Genomic DNA, 26504 nt, shown 5'->3' with positions numbered 1-26504 from the left:
AAACCTGAAACAAAGGAAAGGGTGTTTTTCCAGAAGAAGCTGAGAGATGTGAGAAGGAATAAAGAACAATGAAAATGATAGCTAGTGGATAAATCTAAATAAATATTGACATCATAATAATAGAACTTATTCATTTTGAGATATATATGGAATTAAAATATATTACAACAATGGCCTGTAAATCAGGAGGGGGAATGGATTTAAAAGGTTCTGAAGTTCTTGCATTTATCCAACAAGAGACAGATATAACAGATAATAATAACAGACAAATTCATGGGAGAATCAATATGGTCAAAATGTTCATACTACTCAAGTGATGTACAGATTCAATGCAGGCTCATCAAAATTCCAATGGCATTTTTTTTACAGAAATAGAAAAAATAATCTTAAAATTGGTATGAAACCATAAAAGACACCAAATAGCCAAAGTAATCTTGAGCAAAAACAAAACTGGAGGCTTCACACTTTCTGATTTCAAATCATATTGCAAAGCTATAGTAATCAAATAGTTTGGCACTGGCATAAAAACACACACATAGATCAATGGAACAGGATAGAAAGTTCAGGAATAAACACATGCATATGTGATCAACTAATCTTTGACAAAGGTAGCAAGAATATATAATGGAGAGAGGATAGTCTCTTCAATAAATGGTTTTGGGAAATCTGGATATCCACTTGCAAAATTAAACAAAACCAAACAAACAAAAAACAATGGAATCAGATTCTTATCTCACACCATACACCAAAAATCAACTATAAATGGATTAACGGTATAGACTTAAGACCTAAAAATGTTAGATCCTTAAAAGAAAACATGGGGGAAAATCTCCAGTGGTCTTGGCAATGATTTTTTGGATATGATACCCAAAGCAGGCAATAAAAACAAAAGTAAACAAATGGGACTGTATCGAACTAAAAGATTCTACACAGCAAAAGAACCAGTCGCCGGGCGCGGTGGCTCAAGCCTGTAATCCCAGCACTTTGGGAGGCCGAGATGGGCGGATCACAAGGTCAGGAGATCGAGATCATCCTGGCTAACATGGTGAAACCCCGTCTCTACTAAAAATACAAAAAATTAGCCGGGTGCGGTGGCGGGCGCCTGTAGTCCCAGCTACATGGGAGGCTGAGGCGGGAGAATGGCGTGAACCCGGGAGGTGGAGCTTGCAGTGAGCCGAGATTGCCCCACTGCACTCCAGCCTGGGCGACAGAGCGAGACTCCCGTCTCAAAAAAAAAAAAAAGAACCAGTCAAGAAATTGACATAACAACTCACATAGTGGGAGAAAATATTTGCAAACCACATATCTGATAAGGCAAAGACCAGACTGGGAAACATGGTGAAAATCCGTTTCTACAAAAACACAAAAATTAGCCAGGCAAGGTGGTGCACACTTGTGGTCCCAGCTACTTGGGATGCTTAGGTGGAAGGATCGCTGCACTTCAGCCTGGGTGACAGAGTGAGACCCTGTCTCGGAAAAAAAAAAAAATTGAAAAAAAAATTGAAAAACTAAAAAAAATGGGCAATTGATATTTTTCTGAAAAAGACATACAAATGGCTAACAGATACATAAAAAGGTGGTCAATATCTCTAATTATCAGGGAAATACAAATCAAAACCACAATGAGATATCGCCTCAAATTTGTTACGATGACTACTATTAAAAAGTCAAAGGATAACAAGTGTTGGTGAGGATGTGGAGGAAAGAGAACTCTTCTCCATTGTTGTGGGAATGTAACTTGGTACAGTCATGTGGAAAACAGTACAGAGGTTCCTCAAAAAATTAACGATATAATTATCATATGATCTAGCATTTCTACCTCTGGATATATATTCATGGAAAATAAAATCATATCAAAGAAATATCTGCACTCCTATGTACATATATAGACAATGGAATATAATTCAGCCTTAAAAAGGAAGGAAATCCTGTCATATGCAACAGCATGGATAAACCTGGAGGACATTACCCTAGATGAAATGAGCTAGGCACAGAAAGGCAAACATTGCATGATTTCACTTATACATGGAATCTAAAAAAGTAGAACTCACAGACACAGAGTGCAGTGATGGTTTCTGAGACAGAGGTGGGGGAAATGGGAGATGCTGGTCAAAAGGCACAAATTTGCAGTTATAAGATGGATTAGTTCTAGATACCTAACATATAGCATAGTGACTATAATTAATACTTTTTACTTGAATATATACAATTTTTATTGGTCAATCATACCTCTAAAGCTGAAAAAAGAAAAAAGGAAAATAAATAGACTGAGAAAAAAAAAGGATGAATCAAGGAAGCATGTTGTAATCCTTATTGTCAGTAGGACATTGGCAAATATGATATAAGCAGAATTGTGAACAGCACTTGTGCATTCAGACTTTCTCTCTTATTGCTCTAGAGACGCTTGCCATTACTGCCGTGTGAATAAGTCTCTGTTGGCTTGTCTTTCAATGATAGATGTAGGGCTCAATTGTCTCTATGCCCCAAGGATCAGCCAGGTAAGCATTGGAAACAAGTCATCCAGCTGACCAGCAGTGGGCCATAGAAGCATGAGTGAGCCCACCCCACACCAGCAGATGAACCTACTGGCTAAACCCAGCCCAAACTGTGGATCCACAAAACTCTGAGCTGAAAAAATGATTGTTGTTTTAAGCCACTAAATTTTGAGGTGGTTTGTTATGCAACAAGAACTGATTGATGGAGAAATTGACACCTATAAATGGGGTGCTGCTGAACTAAAAACCTAAAACATGAGCCATTGTCTTTAGGACTGGGTGACAAACAGAGGCTAGAAAAACAGTGAGGGAGCTAGTTCCAAAGCTTGGAAAATTTGCAAGTAAACAGTTGTGGGGGCTGGAATGTAATGAGGAAACTGCTCTAGAAGGCTGGGAAATTGAGAATCTGTGTTCAATAGTAGCAACATTTGACAAAGCTGTTGTTGCTCATGGTAATTGTATAATATAAAATAAACCTAATAAACTTGTGGACATTGGCAAGATGATTTCCAGGAAGAATGATGAAAGTGTTTTAGAATGTTTTAGCCACCTATGATAAGGTATGGGAAGAGAGAGATCAGCTAAAGAAAGAATTGTTCAGTTTGCAACAAGAGTTGAATAACTATAGAGGTCAGAACGTAATGGGTTGAAAACCAAAACTACTTCTTAATTCTGGTCCTGCAAGCCAGTAAATTATTTTCAAAGTAAGTAAAGGCCTCAGGGTAAATAACTCGTTAACAGTGTAACTATGGGACACTTAGATAAGATGTCGAAAAGATTTATGGTGGCTCCTAGTAGATCTTTTCAACTAGATAAAAAGGATTTAATTTACCAAAATTAGCAAGAGGCTATCTAGGAAAGAATTTCAAATGTGGCTCTATGGCATAAAGCCGACCAGAATTAGATAAACTGGAAACCCACAAAGTCTGTATGAGAATTGCATTGGCAAAAGCACTGCTGGCTAGGACTAAAAAGCTCTGAGACAATTTGAAATACGATACTTTAATAAAACTAATTATAGCTATATACATTAACACAGATAATGACCAATTAGGCTTATCCTAAGAATGCAAAGTTGGTTTAATGTTAGACCACTGAATAAGGTAATGCATTATATTAACAGATTAAAGGTGGAATAAACATACAATTTTTTTAAGTGAAGAACTATTGGCAATATTAAAAATTAGATCATGATAAAAAAACTTTTAGCAAATTATGGATGGAAGGAATCATCTTTAACCTAATAGAGGGAACTTAATTATATATTTTCAGAATAGTACAAAGCATACTTAGTGGTAAAATGTTGAAAACATTCTCTTTAAGGACAGGAACTAGACATAAATGTCAGTTACCATCACTTACATACAATATCATATGAGAAGTCTTAATGATTGTGGTAAGATAAGAAAAACATGTATATAAAATTTGAAAAAAAGAAATAAAGTTACCACCATTTTCAAATGATATAAATGTTTATAAAAAATACCAAACTTGCCGGGCGCGGTGGCTCACGCTTGTAATCCCAGCACTTTGGGAGGCCGAGGCAGGTGGATCACCTGAGATCGGGAGTTCAAGACCAGCCTGACCAACATGGAGAAACCCCATCTCTACTAAAAATACAAAATTAGCCGGGGTGGTGGCACATGCCTGTAATCCCAGCTACTTGGGAGGCTGAGGCAGGAGAATTGCTTGAACCCGGGAGGCAGAGGTTGCGGTGAGCCGAGATCACGCCATTGCACTCCAGCCTGGGCAAAAAGAGTGAAACTCTGTCTCAAAAAACAAAACAAAACAAAACAAAACAAAAAAAACCCCAAACTTTTTACAGATACAAATTTAGAATTAATAAGAGTATTTAGGAGAGTTAATGGACACAAAATCAATATTCAAGCCAATTGCATTCAGCAACAATCCAAGAGTTCCTCTCAAAGGAGACATATTTACCAGGAATCTTTTTTTTTTTTTTTTTTTTTTTTTTGAGACGGAGTCTCACTCTGTAGCCCAGGCTGGAGTGCAGTGGCCGGATCTCAGCTCACTGCAAGCTCCGCCTCCCGGGTTCACGCCATTCTCCGGCCTCAGCCTCCCGAGTAGCTGGGACTACAGGCGCCCGCCACCTCGCCCAGCTAGTTTTTTGTATTTCTTAGTAGAGACGAGGTTTCACCGTGTTAGCCAGGATGGTCTCGATCTCCTGACCTCGTGATCCGCCCGTCTCGGCCTCCCAAAGTGCTGGGATTACAGGCTTGAGCCACCGTGCCCGGCCTACCAGGAATCTTATAGAAGAATTTTCATTGTGTCTCTGTTTATAATGGCAAAAATGGAAAAGAGTGGAAGAGTTATCAATGGTAAAATAGATCTATACACTGAATAGGATATGTTCATACTACAGAAAACTACACATCACTAAAAACTAATAAACTGTAACTATGTATATGAACAGAGATCATTCTCAAAAACATATGGTCAAGTAAAAAAATCATGTCTCAGAATAATAATACTGTATTATCCCATTTACATACAATTCAAAACCAGACAAACCAAAAAAGTATGTATTAATAGTTGAGTGACACATATACCAGAAGAAAATTAAAAGTAAAAACAAAGGAATGAAAAACAAAACATTCATCTGAGATCAGAGAGGGACTTCAAAGATGTGGAAGCTGTTCTCTTTCTTAGGCTGGGTGGTGGGTTCACAGGTGTTTGTTTACTATTTTTAAATGGTAGATATACATCATTTATATTATTTTCTGTATGATACATTGGATAATTAAAAAGTTTTAAGAAATATTTAGTCTATGGGACGTTTCCCTATGAAGCTTTCACAAAACTGACTTTCCAAAGAAACAGGTGGGTACGCCTTTTATTTATGTTCCCACAGATTCACCTCTTTTAAAACTTTTAGCAAATTATCCATCACTGTATATTTGTTGGTGTTCCCACTTAAATGGCAAGGTCCTTGAAGACAAGAATTACTTTTGTTATAAATAAGGTTTTGGTGCCGCAAAAGAAATAGCACTCGAACATAAAATTTTCTTTTTTTCTTCTCAGCAAGGCAATTTACTTCTATAGAAGGGTGTGCCCTCACAGATGGAGCAATGGTGAGTGCACACCTGAACAAGGGAGGGGAAGGGAGTCTTATTCCTGACACACATGGCCCCTGCTGCTGTGTCATTCCCCTATTGGTTAGGGTTAAACCACACAGGCTAAACTAATTCTGATTGGCTAATTTAAAGAGAGTGACAGGGTGAGTGATTTGGCGGGAAAAATGGTTATGGCAGAGCAGGAAATCAGAATGAGTCAGGGTGGTGAATGAGCAGGTAATCAGAATGAGTCAGGGTGGAGCAGATAATTGGAATGAGTCAGAGTGGAGTAGGTAATTGGAATGAGTCACGGTAGAGCAGGTGATTAAAAAAGGTTGCTTTACGAGGAAGTTAAGTTTAAAAGTAGAAGGCAAAGAATTGAACATACTGACATACTGATTATTTGAAGAGAAATTTAGAACTCATATCTAATAATCTTCTTATTCATCTTAGTATCCTTGGCACTTAGCACATAGTTTGGTTAATAGTATGTGCTAATAAAGATTTGTTTTAGGGTAATGAAGGGATTAATTGTTGCTGAAAGGTGGTGAACCATACGCATCCTCATGCACACACATATACACAGTTTATTTCCCTTTCAGATTTGTCTTATATTACAGTCTAGAAATTTTCCAACTCTCATTTTGTTTTGTTTTGTTTTGTTTTTGTTTTTTGAGATGGAGTTTCCCTCTGTTGCCCAGGCTGGAATGCAGTGGTGTGGTTTCAGCTTACTGCAGCCTCTGCCTCCCAGGTTCAGGGGATTCTTGTACCTCAGCCTCCGGAATAGCTGATGTTACAGGAAAGGGGTCTCAATCCAGACCACAAGAGAGGATTCTTCAATCACGCACAAGAAAGAAATCAGGGCGAGTTCACAGTGCAAAGCAAAAGCAAGTTTATTAAGAAAGTAAAATGGTGAAAGTGTTACAGGAAAGGGTTCCCGATCTAGATCACAAGAGAGGGTTCTTGGATCTCGCACAAGAAAGAATTCAGGGCCAGTCTGCAGTGCAAAGTGAAAGCAAGTTTATTAAGAAAGTAAAGGAATGAAATAATACTCCATAGACAGAGTAGCCCCGAGAGCTGCTGGTTACCCATTTTATGGTTATTTCTTGATGATATGCTAAACAAGGGGTGGATTGTTCATGCCTCCCCTTTTTAGACAATACAAGGTAACTTCCTGATGTTGCCATGGCATTTGTAAACTGTCATGGTGCTGATGGGAGTGTAGCAGTGAGGATGTGCAGAGGTCACTCTCGTGGGCATTTTGGTTTGGTGGGTTTTGGCCGGCTCCTTTACCTATTTTATCAGCAAGGCCTTTATGACCTCTATTTTGTGCTGACCGCCTATCTCATCCTGTGACTTAGAATGCCTTAACCATCTGGGAATGCAGCCCAGTAGGTTTCAGCCTTATTTTACCCAACTCCTACTCAAGATGGAATTGCTCTGGTTCACACCACCTCTGACAAAAGAACAGCTACTCCATAGATAGAGTAGGGCATTCCTCAAAGTAAGAGGAGAAACACATCCACCCTAGGTACAATGCTTGTATATATAGGATAAAAAAGATTGTGGGGAGATGTGCTCTGCTACAAGGGTTTGTGATAGAGGATTAATTTTCTTAATGAGAGTATTTTGCAAGAATCGATATTATCATATTATCTTTAAAGCAAAATTAGGAATGTCTTTGTTCTCAAAATATAAGGATATCAGGACACTCCCAAGTCTGGGTCTGTTTAGTAAACATGATCAATCTGTTCCTTTAACTATAAGCATCTAGAGTCTAGGAATAGCTAACTTTCTGGGAATGTGGCCCAGCAAGTCCCAGCCTCATTTTCCTAGCCCTCACTCAAGATGGAGTCACTCTGGTTCGAACACCTCTAACATTGGGATTACAGGCCCCCCCACCACGCCCAGCTAATTTTGTATTTTTAGTAGATACAGGGTTTCACCATGTTGGCCAGGCTGGTCTTAAACTCCTGACCTCAAGTGATCCACCCACCTCGGCCTCCCAAAGTGCTGGGATTATAGGCGTGAGCCACCATGCTGGGTCTCAACTGTTGTTTTTATCCTAATCTTTTCTTAAATTCAGAGTTTTCTGGTGTGTGTGTGTGTGTGTGTGTGTGTATACACATGCATGCATGCACACAAAGGCTGAGGAAAGGAGATTGGAGGGGACGGGTGGTGAGAGTGTACAGAGGAAAAGGAGAAGGTGTAGATATTCAAAAGCAAAGAATCTCGTTTTCCAGAGTAAAAGCCAGTCTTAGCAAAGCCGGGGTAGGTAATGCTCCACAAACCCTTAGAATTCCCCTCAGTTTGTCTTTTGGTCCCTTCCTGCCCCCTACTGTAGCCCTGCTCCCCACCCCCCACCCCCACCTCTCTTGTCTTGGATTTCACTCTCAAAAGACTGACATGTAAATTTCTTTGTAGATGTCAGTGGAGACCTAATGTACTCCTCCCTCATGGACATTTGCTTTTCAACAGGGGACCCCTTAAGGCGGAAAAGCTTGTAAAACTCAAGAAACACAACTCCAAAGTGCTATTTTAGGCACTGTAACAGATTGATGCAGAAAAAAAAAAAAAAAAAGGAAAGATTTCACTGAAAAGTATCTCCATTTCTGGGTTTTCTTTTTCTTTTCTTTTTTTTTTTTTTTTGAGATGTAGTCTCACTCTTGTTGCCCAGGCTAGAGTTCAATGGTACAATCTCGGCTCACTGCAACCCCCGCCTTCTGGGTTTAAGCGATTCTCCTGCCTCAGTCTCCTAAGCAGTTGGGATTACATGTGCCCACCACCATGCCCATCTATTTTCTTTTTCTTTTCTTTCTTTTTTTTTTTTTTTTGTATTTTTAGTAGTGACGGGGATTCACCATGTTGGCCAGGCTGGTCTCGAACTCCTGACCTCAGATGATCCGCCCACCTTGGGCTCCCAAAGTGCTTCAATTACAGGCGTGAGGCACTGCGCCTGGCCCATTTCTGGATTTTCTTGGGGATTGGATGCTACAGCCTCACTGTGCCCATCTTCCTCTAAGGCAACTATTGCATGGTGCTAGGAAGCAGCCACTCTTAATTTTTTTGGTTAGTTTTTCATTTTTTGTTTTTATTTTAGTTTTTTGAGACATGGTCTCCCTCTGTTGCTCAGGCTGGCCCTTTAAACAGGCTGTCATCCTGAAGCTGTTCCCAGTCCCTATGACTCGCTTCATTCAAATGCATCATCTGTCTGTTGGAGTTGGTGAGGCCTGGCTTTACAGCATGCATGAAGTGTAGGAGGGATGAAAAAGGAGAAGTGCATCCAAGAGAGCTCTGTCCCGTGCAAGAAACTCTTATAGATTTTCTTAAGAGGACTTATAATTTAAAGAAAAAAAAACTTCAGTGATTCACTGATGGCTGTATACTGTTGAAAAGGATCACAGAAGATTGCTTGTGGGTGTGGTGATAAAGATGTTAATGGTGATGATGGCGATGATGATGATGTGATGATGATGGTGAAGGACGTTCTTGCATTGCTATAAAGAAATACCTGAGACTGGATAATTTATAAGAAAAGAGGTTTAATTGGCTCATAGGCTATACAGTAAGCATAGTGCTGGCATCCACTTCTGGGGAGGCCTCAGGAAGCTTTCAAATATGGTGGAAGTCACATGGTGAAAGCAGGAGCAAGAGACAGAGCAAGAGAGTGAGAGAATGAGATGCCACACACTTTTAAACAGCCAGATCTCAGGAGAAGTCACTCACTACCTGGCAGACAGCACCAAGGTAATGGTGCTTAAGCATTCACGAGAAATTCACCCCCATAGTCCAGTCACCTCCCCCCAGACCCCTCCTCCAATACCGGGTTTTACAATTCAATGTGAGATTTGGGCAGAGACACAGATATATATTCCAAACTATATCAGTGGTGGCGATGACGATGATGATGATGGTGATGATGATGAGAATGATGATGACAATGGCTGTGATGATGATGACAGCTCCATCTATGCTGTGCTACATCCAGTACCAGGCTCTGTGATGGGCACTTTAGATGCTTCGTCTCTAGTCGTTAGAACAACCTTACAAAGCAGGTGGAATTATTACCATTTTACAGTGGAGAAAATTGAGGATCCAGGGAGTTACATACGTCAAGAGCCCTACACTTGAGAGGTCTCCAGACACACTTTAACAGTCACACAATTCTTCTGTCAATAAGAATTTTTTTGAGCATGCATGTGCCTCCTTTTCCATCTATTTATCCATAAAGCATAAATTAGTACTGTGATTGTTAGTTAATATCTCAAGGCACAGAATATGCCCAGGGCAAAGTTTACTGTGAATAATAGTGGATATAAATCCACATTTCTAACAGTCTTCTTGATAATTTTTTACTCTTTTTTTTGGGGGGGGGGTGACAATTGCTTGTCAGATGTGATTAGATCAACATTATTTTTAACTCATCAGATGGTTGACAAAGAGCTTGTAGTGGGAGTGGGAGAAGTTTCAGCTCTGTCATTTTTCATGTCAACTGCAGTTTGAGCTACGATTTCTAATTGTCCTCTTTGTGAGGGCAATTCAGTTAAAACCAGATAATGCTACCTGTAAATTCACTTAACCAGCCAAAGATAACTGCAGCGGGCCAACAGGCCAGCGCAGGCACTGCAGCTCGCTCTTTAAAGCCCCTCCCTTGCTCCTTATCCCAAGTCTCAGTGGCCCTGGGACAATGAGAGACCAAGGCAGAGTGACAAAGTTAATTTCCTTCTTTTTGTTTAGATTTGACAAGCGGCAAATAGTTCTAAATGCTTCCAGCGGGCCGAGTGCACTGGCTCACACCTGTAATCCCAGCACTTTGGGAGGCTGAAGTGGGCAGATCACGAGGTCAGGAGTTCGAGACCATCCTGGCCAACATGGGGAAACCCCATCTCTACTAAAAATATAAAAAAATTAGCCAGGCCTGGTGGCACATGCCTGTAATCCCAGGATTACAGCCAGGCTGAGGCAGGAGAATTGCTTGAACCAGGGAGGCGGAGGTTGCAGTGAGCCGAGAGTGCACCACTGCACTTCAGCCTGGGTGACAGAGCAAGACTCCATTTTGGAAAAAAAAAAAAAGCTTCCAGTGTTCCAGTGCATCATCTTGTGCCCTCTTTTTTGAGGCCCATGGCAGTGGTCCTAAGATCCAAACACAGGGCATTTTTTCTCTCTCTGTCTCTCTCTCTTTCTCTTCCCATCCTTCCTCTCTCCACCACCCTAAGACCTGTGCTCCTACCATGCATGGTAGACTGCCTTGGTGTCAGTTTTGGTTTTCATTGGAGCAAAAATGTTTGGAACCAGGAGTCAATGCCCACCTTATCTAGTTGTCTTTCTTTCTCTTCCTTCTCATATTTTGTGCCCTGGCAAAAGAAAAATGCTGGATTTGAATTTGAATAATAATAATAAAAAAAGTCCTTCAGTGGAATAGAAAATGTAAAGCTTTTAGGTCTTTTTTTCTAGAAAGTGCCCGCATGTGGCTTGACTTCCTCCCATCCCATCTCCCTGATTCTGAGGGGCTCAGTAGATCAATAGATGTCTGTGGAGTAAATGAAGGAAGGAGGAAGGAAGAAATGAAGGAGTGTGTTGGGGATGCCTGAGATGGTTAAGAGAAAGGGGAAAATTGAGAAATGATGGGATGGCAGGACTTGGAGATAGAATTGGGGGCTTCAGAAGTCCTCAAGCACCTACCTTTGAGAATTAAATGACATCTAACCTTGGTCAGCATTTGGAAGGACACTTTTTGTTCAAAAAAGAAAAACGGTACAGTACACTGTGATAAGACCATTTCCTTTCTCACAGCGTCTCCTTTAATGTCAGGTCTGAAATATGAAGTCATTAGGGGATATTAAAACAGTGCTGACAAACTAATTAACAAAAGACATTACGCCGGATGGGCTCAATTTATCCTTTTTAATGGTTCTTATAAATGGGTGCCGCCAATTAAAATTAATAAAGATTTACCAGCGATTGCCCAGTGTACATTGCTAAGAAGCGCCGCTGAAGGTCGGCTTAAAGTCAGCTTTGTCAAAGCTGCAAGTTCAGCTCCTGAGCAGCAAGCCCCACAGAGTCCCCGGCTTTTTTGTTTCCCCCTGGCTGTTTCTCCTTCAGCTCCCTCCTCTCGACTTTCTATCCTTGGCTCTGAGTTGTTTGCTCACCATCTCTTCCACCCCACTGTCAGCTCGGCTCCATCCTAGGCTGACTGAGATGCTCAAAAATTAAATACATAAAGGAAAGAATAAAACACTCCTCTCAGTCTCACAGTAGCTGGTCCGATTTGTCACAATTTGCATTATGGCATTTCTGCTGTTACTTATGGAAAGTGCCTTCTGGGTTTGTTTAGCAGAGCCCATTTCTTGAGATCCATGCAGCCTGGCTTGTCCTAAAGCCTTCTTGGTGTCCTCAGATTCCTGGGAGATCCAACAGGATGGGTGCATGGTCCTGAAAACGCTGTCCTGAGAGTTGTCCCGAAACTGGAATGTGCTTTAAGTGGATGGGGGTTTGGAAGGAGTGGTGATGGTCACTATTCAGGGAATGTTCTGGTCACTCTCCTTTCTATCAAGTGCAGATTTCTTTTATGATGCATAAGACCGTTCCTAATTGATCTCTTAGTGCAAGGGACACCCGTGATGTCCACGCAGACTGGACCACTGTTCTGAAGTCCCCCATGTTCTTTCTGAACACTTCTCCAGCTCAGGGCTGAGGAGCTGCTCTGCTGGAACTCTTCTTACCCCTAGATCCAAGCTTCTTCTATCCCATAGTTAGGCCAGCCTTGGCTCTACTCAACATCAGCCTCAGGGGTGAGTTCTCTTTTATAACCAGCATTCAAGGAGTGGGGCCAGGTGAGCTCCTGAAAAAATACCTTCTTTGTCTTTCCTGTAAACAGGGTTGAGCTCTTACCTCCTCACATCTGAATATGGTGGTCGTAGCAAGGGTTGGGGATGAGATAAAGTGGGAGACTCCAAAGAAGTGAAATCTTAGAGGCACTTGTCTGGGGGCCACTTGTGCAGCTGTCACTGGCTGCATGAGGGAGTAAAGGTTCCACCTCTCTGTTCAAGCCTGGGAGGAGCCTGTGTTTGGGGGTAAGTGATGGTAAGGGAATTCCTTTAAGGCAAAAGCCAACAGGTTGGAGTCACAGGAGCCTGAAGTGTGGTTCCCAGTGCTGCCAGAATGTGATCTGAAGGATGTCCAATGGTCCCTTCTCTCTATGGGCTGGTCCCATGTCCTTGGGCTTGAAGTTCTCAGGGTAGGAATCACTTGAAGGTTGTGTGCCAGGTGCTGATCTTGACTCTAGAAAACCTCATTTAATGCTACTTCCCTGGTTCTCTTGCTGACCTCCAGGAACTCAGGCGAGTTTGTTAGATAAACCATGTGACACCTGGTACCTTAAAGGCCTGAGGAACAGGACAGGCATGCAACAGGGTACAAGTGGGTCAAGAGGAGGTGTAAGCCTTCTCAGCTTGAGAGGGCAAAGGAGCTAAAAACCTGACTTTTCCACTTCACAAATTACCCAGTACCTGCCTTTTCCTTGTGTGCCTTTGATGTGGGATTCTGCATATAAGCTCCCTGAAAAGATGAAGCAATCAGGACGACCAGGCAGGCACTTGGATGCAGCCTCTTGAGTGAGGTCTGATGCTGGTACTACAGTACATAGCAGATCTGTGTCACACATCCTGTTTCAAATGGTGCCCTGGGTATCTGCTGCCATTGAACATCGTCTTACCTCATAGGCTTCCTGGCAGAAGGCCACATTTGGGATCATCCAAGGCAGGCACCTTGGAAAAACCACTGCCTGTAGAGTCAGGCAGACTAGGGACCTACTGCATCTGACTGTGTGCCATTGGAGACAGTCATGTATAACGCCGAGCACATGATTACATTAAGTGCATATTGATTCTTTTCCTAGGTTTTCTCCGTGGAGAGTGTGACTTTTATGCGTTAACTTGACTGGGCCACAAGGTACCCAGATGATGGCCAAACATCACTCTGGTGTATCTGTGAGGGTGTTTTTGGATGGATTAATGTTGGAATCTGTAGACTCACTAAAGCAAATTGTCCTCCTCAGTGTGGGACCCTCATCCAATCAGTTGAAATCCTGAGAAAAACAAAAAGGTGGCCCTCCCACAGTGAGAAAGAATTCTCCTGTTCAACAGCATTTCGGACTTGTCAGCCTCCATGCTCATATGAGCTAACGCCTTAGAGTAAAACTGTCTACCTGTCTGTCTGTTATCTATCTATCTATCTATCTATCTATCTATCTATCTATCTATCTATCATCATCTATTATCTATCTATTGTCTATCTGTCTATCTAATCTATTATCTATCTATTGCCTATTGGTTCTGTTTCTCTGGAATACTCTATTATGTCTGCATGTCTGTCACCTTCATCTGTTGACAATATGGGGTTAATATTGCCCTGATTCTCAGACTGTGTGGTTGGAGGGAAGTGATATTTTTGTCAAGTCAAATGGCTTTGTTAAAATAATCTCAGAAAAGCCGGGTGTGGTGACTCACACTTGTAATCCCAGCACTTTGGGAGGCCAAGGTGGGCAGATCACTTGAGGTCAGGAGTTCGAGACCAGCCTGGCCAACATGGTGAAACCCCATCTCTACTAAAAATACAAAAATTGGCGGGGCGTGGTGGTGCACACCTGTAATCCCAGCTACTCAGGAGACTGAGGCAGGAGAATCACTTGAACCCAGGAGGTGGAGGTTGCAGTGAGCCAATATCATGCCACTGCACTACAGCCTGGGTGACAAGAGCGAAACTCCATCTTAAAAAAAACCCACAAAACTCAGAAAGACCCCAATTCTTCAGTGTCTCCGAAAAGGAGAGAACCAGGAAGACTTGAACTTACTTTAAAAATCAGAAAAACAATAGCACAATGGCATATATTTGTTCTAGGTCATTCTGAATCATAGAAACCAGAGCTGGACAGACTCCTGAAAGCAAGGGTTGGACCACAGGACGAGGAGAGACCGCTCTCACAGAAAGGGCAGGGTGGGTTCATTCTCACCTTGGAGGGATTCCAGGTAGAACAGACTCAAGTTACTTTTTCTATTACCCCTTCCCTACTTTCCACCTAATTTTCACATCTTCATGGAAAAGTGAAATCGGTAAGGTAGGCAATCCCACAGCTAAGCTCCTCTGAAGGCCGTGGGGAAACTGTCCATAGGCAATGAATTCACTGGAAATGTGACCTCCAGAGAACCTGACTCTCTGGGAGGCATTAGCCACACTCTTAATCGTGCATTTTATTGTTTCCTTTCTAGCATTGCACAGCAAGTCACTTGTGTGACAGTACATTAGGGACGACAGAGCAAGTTAGAATAAATAGACTCTGTTCCCTCCCAGAGCCTCCTCTATCAGAAACCAGGACACAAATGCCTTCTGAAGGCCAGAGGGGTAAAGAGTCCCTGAAATGGACTGGAGAGATGAATTCAAAAGAAAAGAGTGTTCCAAGGAATGCCCTCAGTCCGACCAGTCTTAAATAGCAAGATATAGACACGCAAGTTAAAAATTAAAATGTTTCCCATTATAATCTTTTAGTTTTAATATCAGGGACTAATTTAATTTCAACTGTGACCCCTCCCCACTACCAAGTTGTCAAATGTGATTTTGGGGTTTAATGTGAGATGACTCTAGTCAGGAAGGGGTAAAAGAGGGGCAGTTGAAAGACCACTGGACTTAGAACCACAAGATGCCCTGGAGTTCTGTCGTTCCTCAACTGCTGGTAGGGTGACTTTGGATAAGTAACCCCACTTCTCTGTGTTCTGATTGCTTTAGCTTTCTGTCAATTAGGAAGCACACCCCCTACTTACCACAAAAAAGACTCAAATGGGACTATGTACCCAAAAGCAATGTGTACATAAATGTGAGGAGTTAGTGGATCCCCCTTAAGGATTTCTGATCAGGAGGGAAAATGGAGTGAGACTGGGGGTGTGTCCTTAGCTGCAGAAATAAGATAGCATTTATTATACTTTAGTAGTTAACAACCTTGTACGTAGGACACTTTTGTCTTCTTTATACAAATGAGAAAATAAAAGTTTAATAAAGTCATGAATTCCACATGGTCACACAACGAGGGAATACCAATACTTAGACATGAGCTCATGTCTTCTGACTCCATAGCTCTTGCCCTTTCTACTATGCTAAGCTGGCTTTAATCAGTGCCCCAGAATTATCCCGTCAGCACTCTAAAGCTCAGCTCCTTCTCAGGAACTGTGGTAATGAGACAGCAGAGACAAACAAAGTCAGGGCCCCAGTGTCTATTGCCTATTCATAGACCTGTGGACTTATGTGTGGGAAACTGTCATTTATTTGTTGTTAATTCATCCATCCATCCATCCATCCATCCATCCATCCATCCATCATCTAGGGGTCTTAAATATGATAGAAAAAGAATAGGATTTGGGGTTGGGCATGGTGACTCATGCCGGTACTCCAGCACTTTGGGAGTTCAAGACCAGCCTCAACAACATGGCAAAACACTGTCTCTATAAAAAAACAAAAAACAAAAATTAGTTGGGCGTGATTGCTTGAGCCCGAAAGGCAAGGCTGCAGTGAGCTGTGATTGTACCACTGCAAAACTCCAGCCTGGGTGACAGCGCAAGACCCTGTCTCAAAAAAAAAAAAAAAAAAAAAAAAGGATTTGGAGTCAGAAGAACTGGATTTCAGTCCCCATTGCAGACTTTCTTCCACCTTCATCAGAAATGTTTTTTAAGTATGCAAATTCCCAAACCTACTGAATTAGATTCCCCAGAGCTAGAACCCAGTAATCTGTTTATTTAACAGTCTCTCTAGGTGACTCTGGTATCCCTAAAGTTTGAGAATTACTGCCAAAGGCCTCATCCCAACTTCTGGTAGGTTTCAGGCTGCTCGAAGAATATAAAATCAAACATTACCCTGGTTTGGGGTGAGGGACTATGTCATGGGCTCTGTCCTAGAGATTGAGTTATCCTTGACTCCCTGTGAAGTGGGGCTCTCTGGTGCTCCTTTTTCTTCCATTTTTTTTGCCTCCAATTCTGGCTTTTTCCCTAAGGAAACAGGGGACAATCTTCCCTGATTTGGTGACACTCAAAGTTGATCCTGCTCTGGGGTATTCTTCTCTCCCCTGCTCTACACTGAAACATGGCACATTCTAGAATCCTAGAGCACTGAGGAACCCTGGAGATTAAAACTCAGCTCTTCAGATTAAAACGCTGGAGATCAAAACTGTTTATGCTCTTTCTATTATATAAAGCTTCCTTGCATATAGATAAGAGTTTAAATGCTTGAATATAGGAGTCAATGACTGAATATTTCTCCTAGGCTATTCCAGGCTCTTGTGCCTAGGACAAGCTCTTCATCACTGGGAAACTAGACATCTATAAAAGAAATTTTAATCATTCTCATTTACTATAACAGTAACTATGGACACTAGTATCATTTATTGAGCATCTATGTGACAGGTGCTGTATTAGATGCTTTACAGACGTCATTTTTTTTTTTTTTTTTTTTGAGATGGAGTCTCCCTCTGTCACCCAGGCTGGAGTGCAGTGGCGTAATCTCAGCTCACTACAACCTCTGCCTCCTGGGTTCAAGCGATTCTCCTGCCTCAGCGTCCTGAGTAGCTAGAACTACAGGTGCATACCACCATGCCTGGCTAATTTTTGTGCTTTTAGTAGAGGCAGGGTTTCACCATGTTGGCCAGGCTGGTCTCGAACTCCCGACCTCAGGTGATCCGCCTGCTTCAGCCTCCCAAAGTGCTGGGATTACAGGCATGAGCCACCGTGCCCAGCCTGCACACATCTTCTTACAACATCCTTACAAAAGTCTGGCAAAGTATGTGGATGAAGAAACTGAGGCTCAGAAAACCAAGTTGACTTGTTTAAAGTCACAACTAGGGAGTAGCAGAGACAGGTATGTATGTCCAAAGCCCATGGGTTTTTTTGGGATTATCCTAGGGAGTTAGTTCTTTATAGCCTAAATATCACTCTGGCAGGTCTCCCAGGAATTTTGTGGACAGCTTGAATCATTGAAACTGCCTGGTCTTAGCCTACATGGAAGTCTTGGGAAATAGCGACAATCCTCACCAAAACAGGAGCAGCTTTGGGTGCAATTGTCATAATTTCAATGAGAGTAGGCTCATATTCAGGCAGATTCTCCTGCTCTAAGTCAAAAGAGGAAAAGGATGGAGACCTCTTAGCCCATAGACCACTGGAGCTACTTGAAGAAAATGCATATGGTAGAAAGAATGAAATCTTATATTTATTTAGCACTTAATACATTACAAAACACTTCCACATGCATGCTCCAAATTTATGTATCAACACACATGCTCCAATAGCAGGTAGGTTGGAGGAGGGCATTATAATTTTTCATAATTGTTTAGATGAGGACCTGGAGGCTCAGAAATGATAAATTCAAGGTAATGTAACTAGTGAGTGGCTGAACCAGGATGAAAACACAATTCTCCAGATCTCAAATCTACCAACAGTGCTTCTCAAAACTTAAATGTGTAAACACATCACTTGGAGATCTTGTTTAAATGCAGATTCCGATTTAGGAGGCCTAGGATGGGGCCTGAGATTTTGCATTTCTTTTTTCTTTTCTTTTCTTTTTTTTTTTTTTTTTTTTGAGACAGAGTCTTGTTCTGTCACCCAGGCCAGAGTGCAGTGGTGTAATTTCTGTTCACCTCAACCTTTGCCTCCCAGGTTCAAGCGATTCTCGTGCCTCAGCCTCCCGAGTAGCTGGGACTACAGGCACACACCACCACATCCGGCTAATATTTATATTTTTAGTAGAGATGGAGTTTCACCATGTTGGCCAGGCTGGTCTCGAACTCCTGACCTCAGGTGATCCACCTGCCTTGGCATCCCAAAGTGCTGGGATTACAGGTGTGAGCCACTGTACCTGGCCAGATTTTGCATTTCTAAGAAGCTCTCAGATGATGCCAATGCTGTTGGCCCACAGACCACACTTTAAGCAGTGAAGTTCTAGACTACGGTGCCTTGGTCTGGGCACTGAACATCCCCATCAGGCTGAAAATCCTCACCAGGTCACACTTCTTCAAGGCCCCTCCTTGCTTTTCCGTTTGTCATCTTGTGTAGGGGCTTCTTTTTTAGTAGGGTAGAGTTGGGAGCTTCATGAAAAAGAATTATGAAAGGAAAAGAGATATAATGTCTTGTTTGATGACAGTTCTTTTTCTGAAAAATGGAAAGAAAATAATACACCGCCTTTTAAGTTCCTTTTAGGGTCATGAAGATGAGAAATACAAGTCAGTAAATCACATAAAAAGTGCCCAGCAGAGGACAAACCAGCAGTGTTCTGGCCTCGACACTCCTTTGAGTTTTCTATCAGAAAAGTGTACATTTTGAAGTAATGAAAATACGCTGGGAACTTTATTGGAGGAAAGGCAACCTACCTCTAATGAATGAGCCTCCATATCACCCCCAAGACACCTGTGGATCAATTTAGATTCAATTAGCATTTATTGAACATCTACTATAAAAATAACAATAGCCAGTAGCTAATGAGGGTTTCTTATGTGCCTGGCTCAGTTTCAAACACTTTCACGTTCATTTAATCTTGCTATCCACCCTTAATATATGTAACTGTCCCAAAGTCACACAGATAATAGATGGCAGAGCATGAATTCAAATCCAGTCCTCTCCCCTACTGACTCCAGCTGCTTAACTCCCTGACTGTGTACCTCTACTTCTGGGATGAACTAGGAGTATTCAGAGGAACACGCAACTTTGAACAGGAATGCAAGTAATTTGGCCACTATAGGGCTGGTGCTTTACAAACAATATCCCACTTGATTCTTACAACAACCCTTTGAGGTAGGAGGAGTCTCCCACTTTAGAGATGAGGAAATGGGAGAATGATCTAATAACCTTTCCCAAGTCTCACAGTTACCAAGTGACAGAGCCAAGGCTAAAACTCAGGAGTTTCTGACTCGAAAGCCCCTACTTCTCTCATTAGCCCTCGAGGGCTTTATTACCAGCCTGTCTAAGTCTATTTGTGTTGTTATAAATAGCCTATTAAATAAGTCTATTTATGTTTCTATAGTAGCCTCAGGGAATACCTGAGGCTGGGTAATTTATTTAAAAAATGAATTTATTTGGCTCACAGTTCTGGTGTCTAAAAGATTGGGTATCTGGTGAAAGCCTCAGGCTGCTTCCATTCGTGACAGAAGGTGAAGGGGAGCTGGCATGTGCAGAGATCACATGGTGAGAGAGGAAGCAAGAGAGAGAGGGAAGGCGCTAAGCTCTTTTCAACAACCAGCTCCCACAAGAACCAACAGAGTAAGAACTCACTTATCCCCCACCCAGGGAAGGCATTCATCTATTCGTGAAGGATTAACCCCTGTGATCAAAATGGCTCCCATTACGCCCCACCTCCAACACCGTGGATCAGATTTCAGCAGGATACTTGGAGGAGACAAACATCGAAACTACACAGCCATATGCAGCAGCAGTGTGACATTCTTACAGGGATAGAGTCTTCAAGAATTTGTCCTCTCAGGGCACACTCCTGCCCACAGCCCCACATGCCAGCTGAATCAGATGTTGCACCTGCCTGAGGGAGGGGCTAAGTGACCTTCCCAGCCCCTGATGAGGGGCCCAGATGTTTGCATCAGGACTTTAGTTTCTGGGTGTTAGAAGAGGCGGGTAACAGCAGTTGCACAATCAGGTTCTCCATCCCTATTAGCAAAAGTTTCTATGTGGAATTGTGAACTCTGTGTGTTCTACGTGTATCCATTGATGATCATGTTTAGCGAGAAGTGTCAACAACTGTGTGGTTATTGACTGTGGGATCCCAAAACAGTGAGGGTGGGACCCAAGTGCCCCTTGGATTTCTGGAATCTGTTGCTGTTACTATTTAGGACCCTCTATGACTTGTTCTTTTTTTCTGCAAAAGATCAAATGGAGGCTGTTAATTAAGGCTGTTGCTTAACTAAGATGACAAAGTAAGCCCTTGGGAGACAGGGCCATTTTACCCTTTGGGCAGGGATAATGATCAAGAGACTTACCTGGTAAGCACAGACCCTGACCAATTAAAATGGATACCAGAGGTAAACAAAAAGTACAATTATACTAAGGTGCACCAGCTGATCATTTGCTCTGTCTTCGGGTTCAAAGTTTTACAAGGTCCTATGAAAAGGCTGAAGACCCAACAAAACAAAAATAAATATGAATGTTAATAATGTTTTAATTAAACATCTCTAAATCATAACATGTCAACTAGCTAATTGCAACTAAACTCTTAAGTAGTTAGGTATAAATTTGACTTAATGTAGGATAAGTGAGTCTTTGAATACGGTTGCTAGGCAGTGGAGTGGGGTGAGAATGCCTCGGGCTTGCAAAGACCCACAATCTGCCACGGAGGAGGGTAGAATGATTAAATAGTCACTCTTGAGTCAAAGCTCTCCTTTGGAATTCTCTTCTGCTTCTTCTGTTTTTCTTCTGCATTCATCCCCTTGCAGTTACCAGCAGGTAAGTAAATTCCCCATTTTCTGAATAGGGATGAGGATATGTCAGTGAGGGTTGTAAAAGGGGCACTGGACTGCAGTGAGAGATCTGGCTTCCTTGCCTGGATCAATCAATTCCTTCTCTGGATCACTTACGCTGCATGTGTTTTCTGAGCCATGCTCTGAGCTAGACCCTGGTGATATCACTTACCAACTGTGTGGCCAGACAGGTTACTTGACCTCTTTAGACATCAGTTTCTCCACCTGTAAGATGAGGGACTAGGTGGTATTTCTGATTCTTCTTAGCTGACATTGCCCAGAACTAGAATTCACGCAGGGGGCTATAGTGGAAACCACTGCACATTCTTCTTATATTTTCAGGAAAGTACATCGCTGTTTGTATGGACAGCTGGGCCCACGTCCTTAAGGGCTGCAGACTCAGGGACTGGGCCTAAGGATTTCCATTTGAGGGTAGTGGGCTGTTGAGGGCTCATTGCTCTGCGTCTGCCAAGAGATTGCCATATCTTGCCTGACCAGGGGTCCTTTTCCCTTGGGAAGGCACCTCCTCGGTCACAGGGGGATGAGGTCTGATACTAAGGAAGGAGAAGTGTGGCATTGGGAGCCCAGCCTAGCACAGCCATCCTGACCGTATCAGGAAATGGTCAGTGGGGAGTAGGGTATGGCAGGACCTAAAGCGACCATTTATAATTTGAGAGTCCTGGGAAGCCTTTCCTGAGGCTTATGAAACATGTGAAATTAACCTTTTTTTTTCTTTCTTTTTTTGAGACAGAGTCTTGCTTTGTTGCTCAGGGTAGCATACAGTGGTGCAATCTTCACTCATAGCAAGTTCTGCCTCCTGGGTTTAAGCGATTCTTGTACCTCAGCCTCTGGAGTAGCTGGGACTACAGGCTCATACCACCATGCTTGGCTAATTTTTCTATTTTTAGTAGAGACAAGGTTTTACCATGTTGGCCAGGTTGGTCTTGAACTGATTTCAGGTAATCCACTGGCCTCAGTCTCCCAAAGTGCTGGGATTATAGGCGTGAGCCAACATGCCCATCCTGAAATAGGTGAAATTAACTTTAATAATGTATTTTTTGTAACTCAATATATCCAGATATCATTTCAACTTGTAATCATATAAAATTATTGAAATATTTTTACAATCTTTACTGTTTCAAACGAAGTCTTTGAAATGTAGCTTGTATTTTATGTCTGTGGTAAATCTCCATCCTGAGTAGCCACATTTCAAGGGCCCAGTAGCCACAAGGAGCTTGTAGCCATCACCTTGGACAGGGCAGCTCTAAAAAATTCTTGGGTAAGCTTCAGGGAGGTTGTGAACCCCTTGAAATTGGTGGCAAGTTTTTGTTTCTATGTGCATTGTGTATTTTTTTGTGTGTGTGTGTGTGTGTGTGTGTGTGTGTGTACGTGTAGCTTTATTAGATTTTTAAAGGCATTAGTGACCCCCAAAGGGTTAAGATCCACTGATTGAATGGAAAAAATTCACATTTCTCAGTGCCAAATCTTGTGATATCCCAAACTTGGCCTTGTGGTGCTGGGTGGGGTACCCTGTCCACCAATTTCCAACACTCCTGACTGGCTCTGAGTATGGAGTATGTACTCTGTGTACGAACGCAGGGGTTTTCTAACCCCTGTGGATGTGGGCCAGAAAACACGGTTTCCAGAAGAATGGGAGGGAAAACCCAGGAGTTACTGGAACGCAAGGAAAGTCATTGCAGGAGAGAGGGGACATTTCTTGCCATTGGCAGACCAGTATCATTCCTAGGATCTGTTTTTTTTTTTTTGACAGGGTCTCACTCTGTCACCCAGGCTGGAGTGCAGTGGTGTGATTTTGGCTCACTGCAACCTCTGCCTCCTGGGCTTAAGTGATCTTGCCACCTGGGCCTCCCAAGTAACTGGGACTACAGGTGCATGCCACCATGCCCGGCTAAGTTGTATATTTTTAGTAGAGATTGGGTTTCACCATGTTGTCCAGGCTGGTCTCGAACTCCTGAGCTCAAGCCATCCAACCGCCTCTGCCTCCTAAAGTGCTAGGATTACATGCGTGAGCCGCCATGCCCAGCCAGATCTGTGATTTGAGATGATCTTCCAGATCACCAAAGACACAGAAATAATGTTAAATTCAACATTTTGAAAGATAGATGTAAAGGGAAGAACGTAGCTGGTTGAAAATGGTATGCAGGTGGGTTTCAAATCTCACCCTGTTCTCTCTCTTAGACCCCCTCCCTCCAACATAAACCTTACCTTTTGAATCACATGAGATGATTTCAAAACAAAGTGACTTCTGAGTGGTCTTGACTCTCCTTGTCCTTCGAGGGTGAGTTATTCCTGGAAGAAGTTTTCTCAGTCTGTAAAATGGGGATAATCAGACCTATGTCCTGAGCTTATTCTAAAGACTAGATTAGATAACTAATGTATTAGAGCATTTGGCACAGGGCCTAGTGTGTAGTAAGTGCTGAATAGATTGTAGTTATTATTTAGGCCTCTCCTCCCCTAGCCCCCAGCAAAACCCCTAAGGCATTGGTCCTCTGATAATGTTTACATTTATCTGTCCTGGGTTTTATTCAGGGAAGACCTTGCTAGGTGACTGCCTGATGAGCAGTGGGGGGTCTGTGGCTTGCCTGCTGTGTGTATCTTTCACTAGAGTGTGGGGTTGGCGAGGATACTCATTGCTCTTGTTTCCCACTACGTGTCTCTAGAGACCAGCTCAGGGCCTGACACAGAATATATACCCAGTGAACGTCTGTTGAATGGACAAATATTTAACTGGTGCCCTTCAGTGTTATAGTGGGCTGAAGAAGGGGCCTTAAAGACATCAGGTCCTGATTTCTAAAACCTGTAAATGTCATCTCATAAAGAAAAGAGGTCTTTGCAGATGTGATGAGAGTTAAGGATCTTGAGATGGGGAGGGTATCCTGGGTTATCCAGGTGAACCTTCAATGCAATCATGTGTATCCTTATAAGAGGGAAGCAGAGGGAGACTGGAATACACATGAGAGGAAAAGGTGATCTGAAGACAGAGCTGAGAGGCATTTGAAGATGCTGGCCTTTAAGCAATAGAGTGATGTGACTACAAGCCAAGGAGTGCTGACAGCCATGAGAAGTTGGATTCTCTCCTAGAGTCTCTGGCCCTACTGACACCTTGACTTCATACTTTTGGTTTCCAGGGCAGGATAAACTTCTGTTATTTTAAGCCACCAAGCTTGTGGTAATTTGTTCCAGCAGCCCTAAGAAACTAATGCAAGTGTCTTTACCCAAAGAAGTTAGTAACATGGGAATTCCAGGGACTAGAGCCTTACATTTTTGAGGGTAGAACCGAGCTCAAACATTCTTTAATTCTATGTTTCCATTTTTGTCTCCTAAAGATAGTGCCCTCCTTCTGGGAAGCTGGTGACAAAGTTCGACAATATGGCTCAAATAAGAATCCAGAGGGCATGGGTGGTTGAAGTGGGCTCTCTCTCATTCATTAAAGAAGAGAAACAACCAGATGACTTGTAAACTCAAGGGGACAGTGATACTTAAGTTAAGAAAGCTGAGCTGCATGAATTGATCTATTCATTCAACTGGTATTTATTCAGTACCTACTATGTGCCAGGCACTGTTCTAGGCCTCGAGAATGCAGAAGTGAGCAAGACAGGGGAAGAAAAATCCCTGACATATGGAGCTTACATCCTAGTTGGGGGAGACAGGCACACACAAGCAAAACAAATGTTCACCCTTGACAGTGGCAGCTTGGGCAGCAGCAGTTCTCCCTATGACATCTCCTTTTGCCTCCAAAATCTTCACCCATGGACAAGACACAAGCAATTTTCAACCGATGATCAATGCTCTTACCAAACGGCTGTTTCCCAGCAGACTCCACCCCACCAGGGCTCTGAAGGCATCCTCCTACCTATAAATGTCATTCTTCCTTCCCTCTCTTTCCTCCTGTGCCATCAGAATTGTTGTCTGCAAACTTGTTTCTAGACCCTCTGATGAAGTTGAGAGAAACTGAGACAAAATCCCCTATAATCTAACTTTTTCAAGGATCCCTTAAAAAGTGAGGGGCAGAAACAAGAAGAGTTTTGGGATTAAGGTATTTCTTTCCCAACTGGCATTCTGAAGTTTGTGAATTGTTTAGTATATTCAAAGCTATCAGAAAAGGCATTCAGAAAGAGGGACTCTGGTTTCGTGTTTCTGGAAATTGATCTGAGAAGTGTGAATGGGGTGATATGTGGGAGAGGATACTCAGTGTTAGGACTACCAATGTTAGAAGTGACAGAGTGACAGAAAGGCAGAGTCCAGTTCAATTTGAGAAAGAACTTCGTGCTGTCAGAGCAGTCTAATAATGGAATGCAGAGCTCAAACATGCTAATGGCCACTTGAGGGATTGTTAGACAGCAGTGAAGCTTCTGAAGGAGGAATTAACTAAGTGACCTTTATGGTCTCTTGCAACCCCGAGGAGGCTATGATTTCACTAAGCATTCCAGAAAATTGTAATATACTCAAGTTGAATGTGATATACTTGAAACTTCATATGCCAAACAATATAGTATTAACATGTTAAGAAACTGACAGGAACAATAGTAGTAGAAAACTTTACCACATTTCTTTTTCTATAAAATGAGAACATAACCATAATTGAGAAAATTCCTATAAATTCTTAAAGGTTGAAATAAAACAGACTATATCTTCTGTCCACAATGTAATAAACCCAGACATAAATAAGAAAAACTAAACAGTAGTGGATACTTTCTTGTGTGTCCAATCTGTTCACAATAACAAATCCCTATCCCTTCTCTTCCATAACTCCTTCTCCCACATTTTGGTTTTCAGCAACAACTTAGTACAATATGATCCCACTTCCCTGGCCTTGACTGATTGACTTAAGATTGGACACCTGATTCAGATGGGCCAGACTTCCTTCCGTGAAAATCTGGAATTGAGGCAGAGATAGGAATATCGTCTCTCAGGTGGCTGGACCTACAACATACAAATTTGAGAATTATCAGTGATTGTGATCTGCCATGTGAATTCGAGAAAGAAGAAATTGGTTGGCAAAAAACAAAACAAAACAGAACCCAAAACCACTATAGAAATAATGAAATAGGCCAGGCATGGTGGCTCACATCTGTAATCCCACCCCTTTGAGAGTCTAAGGTGTGTGGATCAGCTAGGTCAAGAGTTCAAGACCAGCCTGGCCAACATGGTGAAACCCTGTCTCTACTAAAAATATAAAAATTAGCTGGGCATGGTGGCAGGCACTTGTAGTTCCAGCTACTCGGGAGGCTGAGGCAGGAGAATCGCTTGAATCTGGGAGGTGGCGGTTGTAGTGAGCCAAGTTCATGCCACTGCACTAAAGCCTGGGTGACACAACTAGGCTCCATCTCAAACAAACAAACAAAAAAACCCAGAAACAATGAAACAGATACATAAGAGCGAGCAGAGATCAGAGAGAAGCTCCCAATGACTTACCAGTAGCTG

General features: G+C 42.4%; 1 long non-coding RNA gene across 1 annotated transcript in view; it reads left to right on the top strand.

Annotated features, from left to right (window-relative positions):
* LOC135971671 (uncharacterized) overlaps positions 1 to 26504 on the top strand; it is a 166520-nt gene that overhangs the window by 16470 nt on the left and 123546 nt on the right. The gene's annotated exons all lie outside the window — the stretch shown is intronic.

Source organism: Macaca fascicularis, chromosome 7, assembly GCF_037993035.2.
Source record: "Macaca fascicularis isolate 582-1 chromosome 7, T2T-MFA8v1.1".
NCBI lineage: Eukaryota > Metazoa > Chordata > Mammalia > Primates > Cercopithecidae > Macaca > Macaca fascicularis.
This window is presented reverse-complemented; position numbering and strand designations above follow the sequence as displayed.